The following is a 21,680-nucleotide window of genomic DNA, read 5'->3' on the forward strand; positions in this document are numbered from 1 at the left end:
GAAGAAGAAGAAGAAGAAGAAGAAAAAGAAGAAAAGGAAGAAATAAAAAAGAAAGAAAAAAGACAGGAAGGACAAAAGGAAAAGCAGCGGCAACTGTACAAGATTAGATAAAAATGAAGAGAAAGAAGGAGGAAGAGGAGGGGGAAGAGGAGGCGATGTAAATAAGTAAGACAAAAAGAAATTAAATTACAAGAAATACGCGTAAAATTAGTCGCCCTTTATCCATTTATTACAGAGTCTAATTCTGTCAATAGTCGCAATTTTGGCTAACTAGGTATTGCTGTTCAGCGACATTCTGTTCGTCTTCTTTTTACTCCCTCTTTTATCAATTTCTGATCCATTATATTAATAATAAACATTCAATTTCCTTCAATAATTACTTGTTATATTGGAAGAAAATTGTATTTTAACGATGTGATTGCTATAGACAATTACAGTCATTTAGTTGATTAAGTACAAAGTGGTATACATCGGTCATCAAAAATTTCTCGTGTTAGATTAAATTAGCAGAAATAGGGGAAAAATGTTGATGGCAATTTATTTATGCAGATTGAATAAATGTATGATAATGAAATATGTCACAAACCCAGATACACCATTTAAAACACACACAGAAATGCATATACACGTATGTACGCGTGCACACATACAGAGCGTTTTTACGCCAAGCACACTAACATGCATATATACAATGATAAACGTAGTCACAGCTTGAATTTTCTTTAGTTTGAGTATTTTATGAACTCCACACTTCATTGTATCTTGTCTAATACTATAGCCTGGGGCGAACCAGAGCCTTGTGAGTGGATTTGGTAGGCCCGTCCAATATATATAAACGGAACCACAAAAGAAATGCTGCACACATACTGAATAGAAATCAGTTTATTAACAGATTGCTATAGCTCAGATTGGAGGGTGCTAATTAAGAAACCGTTCTTTCCTAACGATAAAACGTCATTTCATGAAACATGTTTGACGTCACATGGTGATGACGGAGTGATGACGGAGTGATGACGGAGTGATGACGGAGTGTCCTGGATCTAAAGAAATGAACTCAATAACTCGTCTGACCACCGTTAGCGTTGATTATCGCTAAGTATCTTCTGTACATTCAATACACAAAATGATTGATGAAGGCCATGATGATTGCATCTTCCACACTTAAATTTTGCAGTGATTTGTGCCGCAGTTATCAGGCTTGGGCGGGTGTTATTTAGCCTTCTTTAAATTTTGTCCCTCAGGTGCTCTATGGGGTTCAAGTCCGGACTTAGTGCTGGCAATGGCAGTGTCTGGATGTTGTGCTTTTTGAGGAAGTCTGTTGTCAACCTGGCAGTATAGGCACGGGCGTTGTCGTGCTAGAACTGTCTCTGCTCAATGGTCTGCCTAGCTGATTCCGTTGCCCTACGGAATCGGTCCTGCAAGTGCTGTCGGTGCAGGTGGCGCTCTTGACGTGCCGTTGTAAACCTCGGTTGGCCACTGCATGGACAATCATCTGTGCTGTTTGTAGCAAGGTTTCGTCCCCTCAGCCGCCTCAATTGTCAGAATACTACAATGGCCCTTCGATATTGACCAGCATAGAGACATCCGATGGCCTGCACCCACTGATTTCATGTCATCTCTAGTATGCTTGCTGCGTTCAGGAAACGAATGACAGGTTTTTATACCCAATAATTACAAGTTTTGCATGTGCCTCATGCTTTTCATAAAAATTCGTTCACAAGCATTACCATGTTCAGGAAAAGTGAGCGGGTTCAAAACTTACATGCAATTCTTGTATTTTCAAAAGAGAGATGTTGTGAGTCAGTGACATCTATCTGATGTCAAATTACCTAGAAATGTGATAAAATTCATATAAACTCAATATCGAGCGTGAAACAAATTATCATTTACAGTGCGTCGTTTCTTTTGTAGTTCAGTATATATATATATATATATATAATATATATATATATATATATATATAATATATTATATATATATATTATATATATATATATATATACATATATATATACACATATATATATATATACATATATATATACATAAACATATATATATATATATATATATACATACATATATATATATATATATATATAATATATATATATATGTATGTATGTATGTATGTATGTATATATGCAGACACACACACATACATATACATATACGAGGGGCGTTCAATAAGTAATGCCCCTGACCCACTTCCCATAGCAGTAGAGCAACGAAACTTGGCACAGGTATTAGTCTTTTTCTACATAGGAACAACCCAGAGGTACGCATTTCTCCCATCGTTTGATGCAGTTCTGGAGACCGTTTTCGTAGAAGACCCCAGCTTGGTCCTCCAACCACGACGTGACTTCAGAAATCAAGGCTGCATCATCTGGGAAACGCTTTCCTTTCAAAAACAACTTCATGGCTGGGAAGAGGTGAAAATCAGAGGGTGCAAGGTCAGGAGAGTAGGGGATGGGGGAAGAGTTCATAGCCGCACGCCTGTGCTTCTGATCTGGCGACACGCGAGTTGTGGACCGGAGCGTTGTCCTGCAGCAGGAGGATGCCTTTGCTGATCTTGCCCCGCCTCTTGGTTTCGATAGCTTCTCTTAATTTCCTCAAAAGTGAAACATGATAGGCTCCTGTAATTGTGGTACCCTTTGCCAGGAAATCTGTCATCACTACTCCGTCCTGGTCCCAGAAGACTGTGAGCATGACCTTGCCAGCGGAAAGCTGCACCCTTGCCTTCTTTGGAGGAGGTGAGTCATGGTGCTTCCACTGCATTGACTGCGCTTTGGTCTCTGGATCATAGTGATGGACCCAGGTCTCATCCTGTGTAATCAGTCTTTTGAAAAATTTTGACTCATCTTCTTGGCACATCCCTAAATTCTTGCTTCTGGAATTCTTGCGTTCTTGCTTCTGGAAAGGTGTGAGCAACCTGGAAATCCATCTGGCAGACACCTTTTGCATATGCAAATGGTCATGAATGATAGTTTCCACAGACCCGGTACTAATCTTGACCTCATGGGCTATTTGGCGAATAGTTATGCGTCGATCTTCCAAAATGGCAGCCTCAACTTGACGGACAGATGCCTCATCAATGGCAGAAGGGGTGCGACCAGATCTGGGAGTTGTTTCCACAGAGTTCCGACCATGTTTGAATTCACGATGCCAGCGTTTTACAAGGTCATATGATGGGGCATCATCACCATAAGTTACTTTCATTTCATTAAAAGTCTCCTGTGGTGTGCGTCATTTCAAATACAAAAACTGGATCACTGCTCGACACTCAATATGCTCCATTTCCCACTTGACTCATTTCAAACACCTGTAAATCAGAAACCACAATTAGTTCGGAGCTGTAATTTGCCATTTAATCTATAGAGATATCAATAATTGTACATGCAAAATCTCAGCTAGATCAAACAAAGGCAAGTGGGTCAGAGGCATTACTTATTGAACGCCCCTCGTATGTGTGTTTGTCGTCTGTATTATGAACCTGGTTCCATTGATTTATACTTCGTTTACCTGAACAAGAGACTAAAAAAAATATTTGGTATGAGAGAAATATGTATCCATGCACTTGTACATTCTTACTATCCTTGACCGTTTGCTTTCATGTTTTGCATTTAGTGCATGTACTATATATATATATATATATATATATATACATATATATATATTTATATATATATATATATATACACAAAATCATAGATACTGATGATTACTACTTCCGACGTTCTGTTAACTATGAAATATGTAGTCTGGATTTTATCAACACCATTCTATAATTTGGGATTTTTATTCGTATACACAGCAACCCCTGCTGCTAACCGTAACGATAAACGTAAACGTCACCCTTTTCAAGCCTGGCCAGGCTCATGAGCCCGGTTTACCGGTTTCTGTGGCGTATATGCTCCCCTCAGCTGGACGGGACGCCAGTCCATCGTAGTGTTACTCAAGAAACAGGAAGAGAGAGTGAAAGTTGTGGCGAAAGAGTATAACAGGGGTCGCCACCATCCCCTGTCGGAGACTTGTGGAGCTCTTTTAGGTGTTTTCGCTCAATAAACACACACAACGCCCGGTCTGGGAATCGAAACCACGATCCTCCGACCGTGAGTTCGCTGTCTTAACCACTGGGCCATTGCGCCTCCACCTACTAACCATAAGCCATAGAAAAAGAACTTTTGCAGCTTATCGAGCTTCGATACGGTAAAAGTTTGCAGTCTTCTACGTGAATAGACTACTATTGTTTCTGAAAGTTGTTTTTTTATAACTTCTACGGACTGCTTGAAGATTACAAACTTCCTACACCTTGATACTGAATCTTACCCTTACATCATATATATATATATATAATATATATATATACGGTGAGAGAGTTGGTATGTGAAAGCACGTGGTTAGATGTATAAAAAAGAAAATGGAATGACAAAACTACAGAAGATTTGTATTATATGGTTAAAAGTATATTAAAATCGTCATGTTAGGAAAATGTGTGTAGTGATATTGTTTTTGTAGAAATAACCGGATTCGTGGGTTTTTTTTCAAGTTTTTCAAATTCATTTACAGATACAGTGTCATCTCTTCGCTATTGTGTAATGCAGAAGAGTTCCAAACAGGAGGAGGTAATCAGGGATTTTTCGGTATAAGGGAGATAATAAAAATTGTTGGGAACGATTAGGTTTTGTTAATTTAACATGATTTTGTTTTGATAGAATAAAATGATTAAGTTTTGGTCTATATTTTTCAATGAGTTAAGTTTCCTTCCCAGCAATACTACCCCATCATTTTGAGATGTTATGGAGGAGATGGGGGAGAAAAATGGTCAAATTGTTTGTGACAACACTAAAAAGAAAGATTCATTAGAAGAAAATACCGAATATAAAATAAAGGCAAATTCAAGTTACGGACCAACAAAACTGACATAGCTCATTTCGTATGCTGCACATAAAAATTGAATCATTAATGAACGATCTGAACGAATTACTGGAAGACTTCGAAAAACAAAATACGCAACTATACAAAGAACGAGGTCGGGGTATGTGGATCATGTCAGAAAGATCATATCAGAAAAATACGGCAATGTAAATTTCGGTGCGTGTGAACTATTATATTTAAACTCTAGCAAACACGGGATCCCTTTATTGTTTATACACCAACAAAGGAACTACTTATAAAACCTTTTGTGACAATAGACTATTCGTCACTAGTATGAGTTGCTCAAGACTTCATCAAAACTAGTGACCCAAATTTTCTGCCTTTTATTTATCAACTTTCAACTCGTCTATTATATAAACTACCCATCCCTATCTTTATATAACGCCCACATGCGGCTAAAAAGGAATCATTACCCCTTCCCTCGCTTCTCATTATCATTATAAGAGCAGCGAGCAGACAGGATCTTTAACACGCCGTGTAAAATGCTTTGTGTTGTTTTTTTCCCGATCTTTGCGTTCTGAATTCAAATACTAACGAAGTTGACTTTGCCTTTCATCCGTTCGGGATCGATAAAATAAGCAGCCACTGGAGTAATGGGGTCGGTGTAACTGATTTACCCTCTACCTCGTAGCTGTTGGCCTTGTGCCAAACTTTGAAAATATTTTTACTAAGCAGGCGCAAGGCGACGAATTGGCTGAATCGCGCTGAACGAAATGCATAGCGGCAATTGCCCTAGCTTTACATTCTGATCTCAGATTCCGCCGAGTTCGACATTAATCATTTTGGGGTCGAGGAAACATGTACCTAAGGCGGCGAGCTGACAGAACTTTTAGCACGCAGGGCGAAATGCGTAGCCGTATTTCGTCTGCCGTTACGTTCTGAGTTCAAATTCCGCCGAGGTCGACTTTGCCTTTCATCCTTTCGATGTCGATATATTAAGTACCAGTTACGCACTGGGGTCGATATCATCGACTTAATCCGTTTGTCTGTCCTTGTTTGTCCCCTCTGTGTTTAGCCCCTTGTGGGTAATAAAGAAACAGATGAACCATGTACCAGGAGAGTACCAGGAGAGTAATCGTCTAACCCCTTCCCCCAAATTTCAGGCCTTGTGTCTGCAGTAGATAAGGAAGGAGGTGACATAGCAGAATCATTAACGCATCAGACAATACACTTAGTGGTATTTCTTCCAAAGCTTTATGTTCTACGTTCAAATCGCATCCAGTTCAACCTTGCCTTTCATTTTTGTGAGGTTGATAATCTAAAACACCAGTCTAATACTGGGGTTGATGTTATCAACCTAACCCTTTCCTTCAAAATGATCCACTTTAGCATTCATTCCTGCAGGGGTCGATAAAATACAGCATAAGTCAAGTACTAAGGTCGGTTTAATTTTCCGAATTACTCGCTTTGTGCCTTTGTTAAAAGATTTAGCAGCAGCAGCCGCAGCAGCCGCAGCAGTAGCAGCAGCAGCAGAAGCAACAGCAGCAGCAACAGTAGTAGTAGTAGTAGTAGTAGTAGTAGCAGCAGCAGCAGCAACACCAGCAGATTTCTCGGACGTATGTTATCTCATTGTAGTTAATATAAATCTTATACTCATGTTTTCCCAAAGTCTTTGAAAATGAAGTCATCAGAACTTGAATTATTCTTTTCGTTTAAGGAAAGATTCTACTAAAGTTTTATCCATTAATACGAATCCCTTCTTCCGTAAAATTGAATATTTATGATACGTGCTTGTAAGGAAAATGACGTATTCCGTGTGAATTTAGCCTCGTTGACCAAAATCCCCTGACAACAATGATAGTAAACTCGAAGCAGTAAAATAGGATACGAATTGTCCGTTTCAAAGAGGAGCAATAACAAAACTACTTAACGATTCTTCTATAGAATTCTTTTATATTAACATTGAATTTGGTTGATTGTTACAGCATTTGTTGGTTGATTGTTAGAAATTTATAGATTTGTTTTGCATACCGAAGGTGCTATTGACTCTAGTAGAATCTTAGAAGATTATTTTGAATTCCATTAAGTGCTTACGTTGGCTTCTTTTCATCAATGAAGCCAGTCTTCTTGAGACTGTTATACACAAACATTCCAGCTAAATTATGGTTTCCATTATATTTGACACTTTTATAAATAGTCTATCGTTTTATCATATTAAAATGTTGTGGGGGAAACAACATCTGACCATATATTAATATACAGTTACATAAAGTAGCTTTGTTGGCTGAACTGATTATCTTTATGAAAAGAAAAAGACAAAAAACAGAGCGTTCTCTCAATTTTTGTATCTCGTTTACTTTCATAACATTGTAACAGTACTGCATATTCGATGTCAGTTACGTACATTTAAGGTCTGAAATTTTAAGGCATTCACTGACCAAGATTGTCTGCGCAGTCAAAAATATAAACGAAGAACTGAAGAAAAAACTCTTGAGCACTTGTTACAGTTGTCTCCGCTTCACACTACTAATGTTTATACAAGCGAAAGACTAACTGAATAGCGCCGATACGGCTTAATACATCGCAAGTCTTACTGTCAGAAGAGAATAGGTACGGCAAGTGTCTCGTATAATCCTGTAATAGTGCAATCCATTATTCTGAAGTGGTAAATTTTTACGACTCAGAAAAGACAAACGGCACAGTTAACTGCGGTATGATTTGAAATCAGATGGAAGAGATGCTCCTCTAACAAGTCATATACATACACACTCAATATATATTATCCATATATACTATGTATATCTATCTATTGTTCTCTCTCTCTCTCTCCCTTTATATATATATATATATGTATATATATATATATATATATATAATGTATGTGTGTGTGTGTGTGTGTGTATACAGCGTGCGATAGATAAATTATCGGTATTTTATGTTTTTAATTTCGTACATGCACATCGTTTGTTTTGGATTTTGCTGACTATACAGTGTAGTAGGGTCATTTGGGAACTGTCTTGTGAGAAAAACTGCACCATGACTCAATTCACTTTGCTGGAAAATTTGGAAACGACATGCTGTACTGCTTGGCATTTTTACCGGAAGGTCGAGTACGAACATTTCAGAGTGTTTCGATGGCAACCTGAGGACAGTGCAATCTGAGGACATGAACCGAGAGTGACAAAAATCAAACATCTTATCAAAATCACAGTGTTTGGAGTGATCACTAGTGATGGCGACGTTATGCCTCCATTCATCTTCCCACAAGGCGTCATACTTAACATGGAGGCCTACACAAAGTGCGTGGAGGAGGAAATGTTGCTCTCGGTCAAGAGGATGGCTACTAGAAAATCCTATACCTGGCAACATGACTCTGCACCATGCCACACCAGCAGGAGAATACAGTCATTCCCGTCAGACCAAACGACCCCTAACATCTGGCAACATAACTCCCCGGATTGCAATCCCCGTGATTATTATGTGTGCGGCACGGTTGTGCAAGAGACCAACAAAATTCCTTATAACATCAAAGGATTACTGCATCAATCATGAACTTATACAAAGAGACCGACCAGAAGAGTTTCAGGAGATTCTGAAGTTGATGGGAGGTCGTGGTTGAAGCCAATGTCGATTTTATTGAATACATTTACTCTTTCGTATTTCAAGATATATTTTTTATAATTTCGGTAAATATATGTTAAAATAAGATCTCCGTGTTATTTTCGGTTTTACGTAATTTAGACAACAGTTTATTCACCGCACCTTGTATATATATATATATATATATATATATATATATATGAAAAAAACACTATTATGCAATTCAAACAATGACAGACATAATCTAAATCATAAATAAAAAATAAAATATATATAATACAGTGTTAGATATGCTCTTGAAGGAAATTTCTGTGTTAGACTGGAAAGTGAAAGGGGACCTTAAATACAGGGCGCTGAAAAGGAAGTATTATATTGAAATAAAGATCCCGAAATTGGTAATGGAGGAACTGTAGCAGCACCCCGTTGCAAAGAAATCAAAGATAGTAAGATACGACCAAAAAAATGAAGGTTTACCACCAGAATAGGTTATTCAGAGTAGATCAGAAGTGATTCTATATAGAAATAGAGAGTGTACAGATGAAAAGTTGTTACAGATAACAATGTAGTTCAAAGGGTTTGGGGTGACATTTGGAGCAGAGACAAGGAGTACAAGAAGGATGCCTAATGATTGCAAGAACTGAAGCAAACAGTCGTCTGCTCCAAACAGGTAGAACTAGTAATTTCAGTTAGGGAAGTGAAGGAAATCAATAAAAAAATTAGTAAATGGAAGGCCTCGGGTCCGAATGAATTTCAAGGTTACTGGATCAAAAGATTTAGGGAATGTCATGCACAAATAGCTGTGCAAGTCAGCACTTTGTTAAATCGCATCCAAGTAACACCAGAGTGATTGACATTGAATAGGACAGTGATGTGCTTGAAAAACATCGAAAAAGGCTATATGGTAGACAATTCCCATATGCGATAAGGAAGAAGAAAAATCGAGAGATATGACAGGTTAGCTTGGGAAGTTAAGCAGTTGTGGTGGAGGAGAAAGGTAGCAGTACTACCAATAATTATCGGAGCCTGGGAACAGTGAGCAAAAATCTCGAGAAGTACGTGGAACAAATAGGGGCTGCAATAATGGTGGAGCACTTACAGAAAACAGCACTGCTGGGAACCGCTCGAATACTCCAGAAGCTGCTCGAAAAATAAGAAGTGTTACCTTAGTTCACCGGTAGTGAACAGCTGACACTGTAATACATCTCCAGCGATAGAAGCTGTGCAAAGGCAATAATAATAATAATAATAATAATAATAATAATAATAATAATAATAATAATAATAATAATAATAATAATAATGAGAAAAAGAAGAAGAAGAAGAAGAAGAAGAAGAAGAAGAAGAAGAAGAAGAAGAAGAAGAAGAAGAAGAAGAAGAAGAAGAAGAAGAAGAAGAAGAAGAAGAAGAAGAAGAAGAAGAAGAAGAAGAATGATGATAATAATAACAATAATAATAATATCCGGTTTGCCATTTATGCGGAAATTATTGACTGGAATATTCGCAGAGTCAATGTACGAACATCTGGAAAAAACGGAGTCCTGCCACATGTGCAGAAAGGTTGCAAGTGTAAGTGCAGAGGTACCAAGGATCAAATTCTGATAGAGAAATCTGTACTTAGAGATTGCAAGATGAGGAAAAGTAACTTAGCCATGTCATGGATCGACAATCGTAAGGCGTATGACATGATCCCACACTCTTGGATAATGGAATGTATGAACCTATTTGGTATTACATCTAATGTTGAGCGATTACTTCGAAAAAGTGTGGCGAATTGGATGATGGACCTCACAGCATACAGAAGTTTAGGGATAGTAGAAATCAGGAGGGACATCTTCCAAGGGGACTACTTGTTCCCACTGATCTTTAGTGCTTGATAACACTAACACTGATTCTGAGGAAGCAAAAGCTGGGTATGTAGTCAAAAGCCGCCAACAAAAAGTCAACCATTCGTTATTCATTGATGAGCTCAAACTTAATGGTAAAGATGAAGCCCAAGTCAGGTCCCTTGTTGATACGGAGTAAACAGTCAATGCTGATATCAGAATGGAGTTCGTACTGAGAAAGTGTGGTGTGTTAGTCTTGAAGAGAGGAAAAATCAAATGTATGGAAGACCTAGCGATACCGTCGGGGGGAGGTTATGAAGCAGATAGAAGAGACCTCGGGATTTGGGAAATGTATAAATTGATGGAGAAAGAAGTGACAGAAAAATTTAAGGTGGAGTACTTGTGCAAACTGAAACTGATTCTTAAGTCAAAATTAAACGGACGGAATAATATTGAAACTATCAACACCTGGGTGGTTTCACTCCTTAGTTATGGAGCAGGGGTAATTGCATGGACAGTATACGAACTAAACAGCTTAGACAGAAAGACAAGGAAGTTGCTAACTAGATATGGGACACTCCATCCAAAAAGTGATACAGACAGACTGTATGTACCAAGAAAAAGATGGCGACGAGGACTTATTGGGTGCGAACACAGCATTAGAGCAGGTAAAGAAAAGAATGCATGGTCAATTTCATAGGGATGTTGAAGATAAGACAGACGGAGAAAAAAGATGTCTATGGGTGACTAAAAGTGATTTAAAACCGGAAATGGAGGTTCTAATCTGTGTTACCCAAGAGCAAGTACTAAGAACAAACTACATAAAATACAGAATAGTCAACACATCAGAATGTGATACGTGCAGAATCTGTGGACAAAATGGTGAAACTGTATGGCATATTACCAGCCAAAGTACGCCACTAGCCCAGAAGGGTTATAAGAGACGCTACGACAATATAGCCAAGCTTGTCCATTGGATATATTCATAGCAACAAGTATGGACTTGACAGAGCAAAAAATTGACACGACCACACACCCGAAGGCATCATCGAAGATAAAAATGATAAGATCCTATGGGATTTTATGATTCAGTGCGACCGTGAGATAGAGAATAGGAAGCCATATAATTGAAAAAGAAAGCAAACTATGCTGGATCATAGATATAGCATACCCAGCTGACAAAAAGGTATGCGATAAGGAAGAAAGAAAAGTCGATAGATATGACGGGTTAGATTGGGAAGTTAACCAGTTGTGTTCGATGAAAAGGTTAGTAGTAGTAATAATAATAATAAATGCCCTGACGCAGTACCAGTCAGTGGCTCTCATTGCTTCTGATCTTAACTGATTGGTAGTGTTATCATGTACATTGTTTGTCTTGGTATAAAAGATGGGCTACAGCATATATTCTACTCAATACCACAGATTTGCTTGTAGGCACCTTTATCTTAGCCAGTGGAATATATCTCTTAGTGGCTGACGGTATGTGCATCTCTGATCATAAGCAGAAGTAGTGGGACGCATTATGGAGATGTGTTGAGAGGATTCATTTTAGGTTTGGATAATTCACCTTTGAAAACATGTGTGTTTCGTTCATCATCCTTATACCACCCTTATTCAGGGACCTTTTGTGCGGCATCGCTACTCGACCTGAAGAAAATTCTAACTGTGCTCCACCTGAAAAGTCATGCGCTGCTTATCTTGATTTGAGATCACCATGTCTCTCATACGTGGTTGTGATGCATGTGCCTGATGCGCCCTTATCGGACAGCTTCATATATTTGTACACCAGTGTCAATTTTGCTGGTAAGCCCTGCTCTCTTACTCAATAATAATATATATTATGTATGTATGTACGTACGTACATAATTATTCTTAAATTATAAGAATTTGAAACACTATCCTCTGAGATTTTCCAGTCAACACCGACAGTACTATCCAGGCTAATCGAGGAGACAATTATTGAAGACAAGGAAGAAAATACTTGTAGACTAATAGACGTGAGTGTTCCTACTGATGAAAACATATTTGTAAAAGAATTTGGCAAATTGAATAAATATAAGGACCTGGAAATTGAAATACAAAAGATGTGGCAACTTAAAGCAAGAACTGTTCTTGTTATTGTAGGTGCCCTAGGTATGATAATAAAGGCTTGTCGGAAACATCTATATAACACCGTAGGTGAGTCATGTCTCAGAGAAATCCAAAAGATTGTGCTGAAAAGTACTTACACTTATTTAGAAAAACCCTGCCAATTTAAATGTCTGTGTTGTATTACATGAAGGTATTTAGCTACTGCCCATGTCACTTCCCCTCCTCAAGTATTCATTTATATAGTAACTTATCTTATCCTTCACTAGCCCTAAGACGTTGGGTATGTCTCGGCAGGTGATTGTAACAAACAAGCAGATTAAAAGTAAATGATAATAATAACATTGGACTAGAAGCTGGAAAGACACTCAGCAAGAAATGGAAACAAACTTGAAAGAAGATAATGAAATTAATATTGATTTCAAAATTTGACAGAGGGCCAGAAGTTCTGGGGAGAGGGGATAAGTGGATTTCATTGACACCAGTGATTAACTGGTACTTATTTCATCGACCTCGAAAGAATGAAAAGAAAAGTCGACCTCAGCAGAATTTGAACTCAGAACGTAAAGACGCACGAAACTCATTATGGGACACTGGCAATGCATCGTATTATTGCATCAAAATAGCTTAACATCTGGTACGTAGTAAGTCGTGTAGCTGTAGTACTGTTTCACTATGCTGCAGTACTGTATGTAAGTTTATGATTCTGTCTCGGTCATGGACCATCAAGCGACACTCTTCTATACAATTCTTTTAAAGGTTATCAAGATATCCATTTGGCTAAATGATCACATTATTGTAACAACAGCAAAAGTAATGCAGAGGTTATTGATGCATGGTCGCCGTTGCAGCGGTGTATTTAAGATGTTCTCTCTGTTTATAACTGCCTGGTTTCGTGTTCAATATTACTGCATAGCAAAATGATTGAATTATTATAACATAGATTGCGATTCGGGAAAGACTTGTGAGATAAATTTGTTGAAATACACTTTAGTTATATTTAATCCTTTAGATGGGACTGCTCAACTTCTGTGGTGCTAAACTTAATTCGTTGGCCTATTTAACAAATCCAACTGACATTAGCTCGCAATATTTCATCTGAGAATGAAATAGGTGACCTGATCACACACTTCTGTCTCAAAGCCTCTATAAATGGTGATTAATTCTACTCTTCTTTCATAACGAACTCGCGTAAAGAAGAAAATATTTTCTGATGTGCCACAACGTGTGGCTTCAGTTTTGCATAAATGACGTTGTCTTTCGTTAGGTTGTTGAACTGAATTCAAATATACCTTTCAAGTCAGGAGAGTAGAATTAGATTGCTACTGATATTTCTGTATTATTTCAAGAGGTCATAACATATTTAAGACGAATGCCAGTTATTAAATTACATGACAGTCTACAATAGTAAAATACAGTTGCAACAAAGTGGTTTTGTTCTAGTAATCTAAGTCTACAACCGAATATAAAAAGGGTGTTCATTAAAGATTTCCACTAGTATTTGTCTGTCATTTGCGGCCGATGCAATGGTGGCAATTGAATGCAGATCAGTGATCAGGTTCTTATGCTTGAAAGATCGTACAGCAATCATGAATCAGTTATTGCATTTTCTTCTCTCAACCCGTCTGATGGCTGAAATGTCTAACTCATTTTTTGTGAGAATCAACGTTCATATTTATACGTTTTACGAAGTTGAAATTGCAATTTTAAAATTTTCCCTCTCATAACATTATGAACGACAACGGATTTGTACCACATAGAAAGTTTCCGGTTACTTTTGGGTATCTCCTCGTACATATATATATGTGTGTGTGTGTGTGTGTGTGTGTGTGTGTGTGGTGTGTGTGTGTGTGTGTGTGTGTGTGTTTGTGTGTGTGTGTGTGTATGAGCGAATGAGGGTACCATCGAACAAATACACTTATCAGTAGATTCCTTTATTTACGTTCGGTGAGTTTTACATTTCGTCCTCTTCTAAGTTCAATAACTTCACTAACGAAGTACAAAACAGATGTCAATATGACCGGCGCAAAGTCTGGAAAGTGGTACTCGAGTATGGCCACTAAACAATAACTGAGATCATTAAATGAATAAAACGATAAATCATGTGATTCGATCTGGAATTTTCATAATTTCAGTTTAACAAATCACTTTCATGTTATCCGATTGTTGGATAATATTTGATTGAAATGCGGTGATAGAAATATAAATCCTTTGAAAATTATCTTTATTTGTTTGGCAAGTAAAATAATTTGATAATAGCATTTAAATATCTGCTTATTTGATACACTTAAGATTCACGACAATCATTTATTGTTAATACATTAATTTTAACACAAATCACCAATAAGTCTTTTGAAAAGACGCTTAAAGTATTAGGATTAATTACATTTAATATATTATCCTTCAGTTTTGTTCCGTAATAAATATGTAGCTGATTTTCCGAAAATGGCTGGCAAGTTATACACATAAATCTTTAAACTTGTAGATGTAGGGAATCAGGATAAATGTCTGACTTCTATAATTTTTCAGCGTATATAAAGTACTCTGACAAATCGAAACTAGGTCATCATGGGCAAGATATTTTTGCCATGGCCTTACTAATATATTGTCAACATTACGTTCTGTCTTTACGTTCTGAGTTAAAATTACGCCGATGTCGACTTTGCCTTTCATCCTTTCGGGGTCGATAAATTAAGTACCAGTTGCGCTCTGGGGTCGATATAATCGACTTAATCTCTTTGTCTGTCCTTGTTTGTCCCCTTATGTTTATCCCCTTGTGGGCAATAAAGAAATAAGAATTAAAGGAGATTCAACTTTACATGTAATCTTGTATTAAACTAGTGTCCCTAAAGTATTTCATGAGCATTGGAAGTACTACTTCGTGCTGCATTAGAACCACTGTTTGACATGAATATTTCTACAATTCATTTCCCATTTTAAACAAAGCTATTCACATAACGAAAGCACCAAATGGCTGGAGGTTAAACAGTTTGTATTCTGTCTGAGCAACTCCTCAGTATCTCTGACAGAAAATTTTAAATCGCAGTTGCTTTATTATGATTCACTGTTGCGAGCATCTGAAGATACTCTCAGTGTTTCTTGTGTACAATCAACAAGTGTTTTGTTGTTTTGGTAGCCTTGAGTACTGAGCGGCAATCCTAAATATGAGAAGAGAAATTGTGTGAACAACAACGTATGCTGTCTGAAATCACTGCAAGAATTCCATTAATAATCGAGTAATCAATACATGCATACGAGATGTGTAATAGTGGAATTCATTTGCCCAGAAGAAGCAAAGTTGAAGATTAGTGAAAAAGGAAGAATAAATAAATAATAAAGACATCATTGTTGAACTAATTCTGCAATAACTTGTTTAACAAGCTCCCGTTTTTATCAATAAATATTGGGGTACGCGGACACGTAAATAGCTATTTCATTGTTAATAGTACCTGAATAGGGAAGTTGGGTGTCACAAATCCAGAGTCAACACATATAATTAAAAGATTATAGCATGTCATGAACCGCAGTGTGAAAATACGTTGAATACACCAGAAAATTAACGTACAATAAGTACATTCCTATCTCTTTCTCTCTCTCTCTCTCTCTCTCTCTTTCTTACTCTCTCTCCCCCTCCCCCTCTCTCTCTCTCTCTCACACACACACTACACACTATGTATGTATGTATGTATGTATGTATGTATGTATCTATCTATCTATCTATCTATCTATCTATCTATCTATCTATCTATATATATATATATATATATATGTGTGTGTGTGTGTGTGTGTGTGTGTGTGTGTGTGTGTGTGTCTGTCTGTCTGCTTGTATGTATGTACGTCAGTCTGCTTACAATTATATGTACATACATTGAAATGAAAACATTAATGTACGCATATAAGACCAAACGAAGATTCAAACGTGCAATACGTAAGTGCGCATGTATACATGTGCTCTCAAACATTCGTACGTACATATTTACATGCAGGAGGAAGGAATGGAGTATGGGGATGCGCCGAACAACTTTTCACAAACAAAGCTGTACTGTCTGAAGTGGAAAAAACACTGTAGGAGCCTTACAACAGTATAGCTTAATTGTAGGAAAGCGTTCCACTCCATTCCCCACACATGGTTGCCGAAGTTTCATTTGGAAAATGTGTCTGATACCTTAATTGCTGCCATTGAAAGGTTCCCAAAGACCTGAGCAACAATTTTACATTTAGAACTGAGAGCGGGACAATCGTCTCCGATGTTATAAATATTTCAAAGGGAAAATTCAAAGGAGATAATCTTTCAGTAATTCTTTTCATTTTGGCATTCAGTCCATTATTATTCCTGTCACAAGAATCAAATGTCTATATGCTAGGGTCTGCAGGTGCTAGAGTTTTTATTGTAACCCATAATTTCATTTCTATGTTAAAAATTTTAATAATATCAAAATACAACTGGAATTAATAACATTTTCAACTGATATATGAATGGAATTTGACCAAAAGAAATGTCCATATTTGATTGCTGAATATGCAAAATCAATGCCTCCACTACCATCGACCCAAAATCTGTGCATCAATGGTCTCACTATTGTTCCTGTCCTACAAAAGAATGTTACAGGTAACTAGGGATTCATGAAAATATCACACGAAGGTACCATGAATAAAGATAGAGTGACCCGAGAATGTTAAACTAGACTTAGAAAAATATGGCAGCCAGAACTCTCCTATTACAATAAGACAACATTCCACAATTCATTTTCAGTGCTGATTCCATAATTTAGGATTCTTAATTAGTCTGCAGCTTCATGTCCATATTGGACTCGAGACAACTATATCACATCACACTTCGAATGTTGTGCATTTGCAATCCAGTAACACAAGATTGCTGCGAAATACCTATTAAACAATAGAGGCAGTGAAGCCATTGCAACCAAAAACGTAGATTATGTCATATTTCTGAGGACGACATCATGCAGGTCATTAGCAGCTGCCCAAAAATGTCATCAAAGTTTTACCTCCCTATGCGACATGACGTTGTCGCAAAACTACTGTGCACTGCCATTCGGTAAAAAAAAACCAGTCCTTAAAGAAATATTGAGAATACCCCTGTTATTGAGTGCATACACAAAAATCGAAAATTTAAAATTATGATTTTCATGTCTTAACTATAGATTAGTACTTGTGCGTATCATCATAGGTACAATGAGTTATATAAGATCAGTTTATCATAAATCTTGTTAATTCTATGATTTTCCAATGTTATCGCATTATGATCATTTGTAAGATATTTCACAAATTCTCAAATTGAGTTAACTGGAATGGACATATACAGACCTGAGCAAATGGAATGCATACATACATATGGAATACATACATATGTACTTATATACGTATGTTCATGGGTGCAAGAATACAAACATATAAAGCAATCACACTCGAATTCTGAAGAGACATTTTCACCAATTGGATGATTGCAAGTATATCCATACATACTTCACATATAAATATGCATTAACTCACAAATTCACAAATACCTGGCATTATCTTCACTAAAACAAAAATCGCTTTGTCACTTTGTTAGCAACCGGTGTGAATTTTACGTAAACCATCGCCTAGATTCCAGAAAAAACTATCACGTAAATTCCACAAAAAACGTACATACAGCGTTACATAGGTGCATGTATGAATATGTTTATAAGTACTTACATATATACATCAGGACTTGGTACAAGCAAGAAAGACAAATGTATGAACATCAACGTTAAATATTATATAAACAACTTTGAAACTTACTCCAAAGATGTGAGCAAGCTGTATAAAGAAAAGAACATCGGGAAGAGATCAAATAGTTGGATACTGGTGTTATACGTCGCTGTTCTATAGAAAACCTTAATGTGTATTTAACTCTTTTGATACCAACCCACGCGAGACTGTCCCTGATTCCATGGCTCAAATTTCCTGTCTTAAAGTAATCCAAATATATGCCTTCCAGGAAAATTTCATGTTAATTTATGTCCAAAAGTCAGCTTAATAATGACAGTTATTTTATTAAATTCTTTATTATTTTCTAAACGAATTTAAACAAATCAATGTATTCCAAGGAAGTTTAGAACAGTTGCTCTCAACCATTTCATATCTGTGAACTCCTTTGATTCCTCTCTTACGTTAGTAGATCCTTAACGCTATTTGATGTCGAAATAATATCCTATTATATTTATATAGTTAAACATTAGGAATTGTATAGAAAAACTGTTAAAATATTCTGAGAATATGATGAATAGAATACAAAGTACAACGAAGGGCAAATTTAAGAAAATAGTATTGTATGAAGAAAACTAATATCCTTTGGAGGCTTAAGTAAATTAATTAAATATAATGATAAGGCCAGAATAAAACCGAAACACATCCACGAATAGAATCATTCCTTGTATCGAAAGAAAATAAACGATTGTTCAGTTTTGACTTTTTAACAGCTATAACTCCTAATTTTTTTGTTTTTTGTTGCCACTATTTTATCAAGAATTTGCATATCCTCTTTGTTACGATTACATGTATTTAGTATGTAATATAGTTCCAAACTTTTTAACCTTTTACTTGTTTCAGTCATTGTTCTGCAGCCATGCTAGGGCACCGTCTTGAAGGGTTTAGTTGCAGAAATCAATCTTAGCACTTACTTTGAAGTTTGATACTTATTCTATTGGTCTCTTTTGCTGAAGCTATGTTATGAGAATGGAAGCAAACCAATACCAGTTGCGAAGCGGTGATGGGACAGGCACAAACACAAAGGCACATTCGCACATAAACAAGCATACACGCATATATAAGTTGGGCGTCCATACAGTTTCCGTCAACCAAATTCACTCACAAGGCATTAGACTATAGCAAAAAGCTTATGTCCAAGATGCCGTGGGACTTAACCCCAAAACACGTGACTGCAATTTAAACTAGCAATGCGATCTACAAATGATCACAATGCTTTAGAAACGGTGGAAGAATTTGATTTGGGAAGTCTACGAAAAGTGGGTAGCTCGGCAGTTGATACCCGTTGTGCATGAAAGAGTGGTGAATCTTACTCTGATTTTCTGGAAGCATCTGAAGCTAATTGAAGGCAGTTTTTTTCCTCTCTAGAAACGTAGAGTGTTGAAACGTAGAGGCAAATGAACGCTCAGTTTATGCAATGGCGTCACATCTCTTCTCCAAGGTCAAAGTTCAAGATGGAACGAAAGTAACGGTGGCTGTGTTTTGGAAATTGACTTCGAGTTTTGGAAAGTGATTGTACCATGAATAGCGAGCAGTACACCCTAGACACTCAAAACGCTTAGCAAAGTCACTAGGGGGGAAAACTCAAACAAGAATCTAATAATCATTCATATTGACCATGACAATACATGACCACCCGCAATAACAAAACAGGCAGTCAGCAAATTAGGCTGGTCAGTGGTCCCCTGTCAATTGTACAGTCCGATCTGACACGGTCCGACTTCCACTTGTTCGGTCTAACGAGGTACAGTCTTCGTAGACAAGGATAGTCGGGGTCAAAATGGCTGTAAAGTAGGTACGACATGTACATACAACCGTATTACCTGAAATAATTTCATGGAAAATGTAAGTTGGGCTCAACGACGGTGCAAATGCATAGCTTGTGATGGTGAGTAGTATATTTGTATAGACAAAGAGTTAATCTACTTGTTGGTGCAATTTAAACAATCTATGTCAGTTAATAACAAAATTACGGTCACTTTTGCATTACTTCAATACTCTCGTATTATAATTAAACTCACCAACAAAATGTTCTCAACTCTTAATCCTTACGTAGGAAAAGGTAGATTAAAGGAAATTATACTATTTCTGCTTGTAGCTGCATTCTAAAACCATAAGCTTGAAATAGTATTAAAATCTTCGTTTTCTGCACTAATGTAGGAGGGCATGAAGTGTAATAAGCAAGGAAGATGGGATCTGTAAGTTATATGATAGCTGTTTTAGTATCACCTGTTGTTGGATTAATTTTGTCGCTTATCACTCCGGCAGTTAGTAAAACAAGATTCTTCAATATAATAGGAACAAGAAAGTAGTTAGCTTTAAAAAAAAATCGATGTCATTTCTAAACGTGTAAATGGATCAGTGACACATTAGTAAGTTCTTCGGGAAGTGAATCTACAGAATAATTTCCCAAAACTAGATTATGCATTGTTCCCAATTTTCCAGTTTGTGTTGGAAATAATTGCTTTCTCGAATTGCTGAAATGCCCCTCGTGGTTGTTGAAGATAGTCACCTTCTGGTAGTTACTTTCTGAAATAGGGCTTTAGCATGAAATAAGATTGTGTTATACGCCAGCTATTCCATGCAAGCTCTGACATAATCATCCTTATGTTGAACAAATTTCGATAGACAGAAACTATGAAAATGTCGGTAGCTTTTATCTATCTATCTATCAATCTATCTATATATCTATCTATCTATCTATCTATCTATCTATCTATCTATCTATCTATCTATCTTTCTTTCTTTCTTTCTTTTTGTCTGTTTGTATGTATGTATGTCAGGCATTTATGTATCATGTACCAATCAATCTAACTATCTAGTCATGTTTCCATGCCAATATATATTGGTTTCCACGGTTTTCACGTCAATGTTTACATGCTTACATTGACGAGGAAACCAGGGCACTTTGAGCAAAGTACTTATACATATTTATACTTATACATATTTGACATACCGAGTTACAGACACTTCGTTGTCATCTTCCCTGCCAGAACTGCAGTAGACCAGTAATCGGTTTGTGGCAAACCTAAACAACAAGGTGAATTCTCGACATCTGTAGTATAAAATATATAAATAAATAAATAAAACGGAACGGGAATTTGAATCAAATGGCAAAATGGTAGACACACACGGCTGATTGACGCCACTCTGAAGTTGAAGGTTTCCAGATTGTTCTGATATGTATGCCGGAGAGATATATAAACTAAGATAATTTTACCTAAGTCTTCTGCTCAAAAGGGAAGAAAAAAAACAATCGCAGATTTTTTTTAACACTTGACAAAGGAGCAGACAGTTACGTTGCATTTGTTTTCTCCATTACGAAACAATTCAAGCATATTATAACTCGTAGTAGAGAAATTTCTGGTATATCATAACCCTACATAATGTTAAAGAGTTTTGTTCGTGATTGTCGTAATTGATGAGGCTTTCATTGTGAAGAAAGGAAAAAGGTGTTTATGTTCTGTTATTAGTGCTGTGTTGTGTACGTAATAACGACTTATAAGGCTCAATAATCTGCACCACTTAGGTGTTAATGCG

At 36.9% G+C, this 21,680-nt stretch overlaps 1 protein-coding gene and 1 long non-coding RNA gene across 2 annotated transcripts in view; both read right to left on the reverse strand.

Annotated features, from left to right (window-relative positions):
* Positions 1–21,680, reverse strand: part of LOC115216744 (corticotropin-releasing factor-binding protein) — a 160,030-nt gene that overhangs the window by 71,191 nt on the left and 67,159 nt on the right. The window lies entirely within an intron of this gene.
* Positions 9,423–18,220, reverse strand: LOC118765138. The gene is made up of 3 exons (XR_005000993.1): positions 18,210–18,220; positions 11,473–11,476; positions 9,423–9,598 (listed from the first exon to the last, which is right to left on the reverse strand). It is a non-coding gene; the product is annotated as an uncharacterized LOC118765138 (long non-coding RNA).

This window comes from Octopus sinensis, linkage group LG10, assembly GCF_006345805.1.
Source record: "Octopus sinensis linkage group LG10, ASM634580v1, whole genome shotgun sequence".
Taxonomy (NCBI): domain Eukaryota; kingdom Metazoa; phylum Mollusca; class Cephalopoda; order Octopoda; family Octopodidae; genus Octopus; species Octopus sinensis.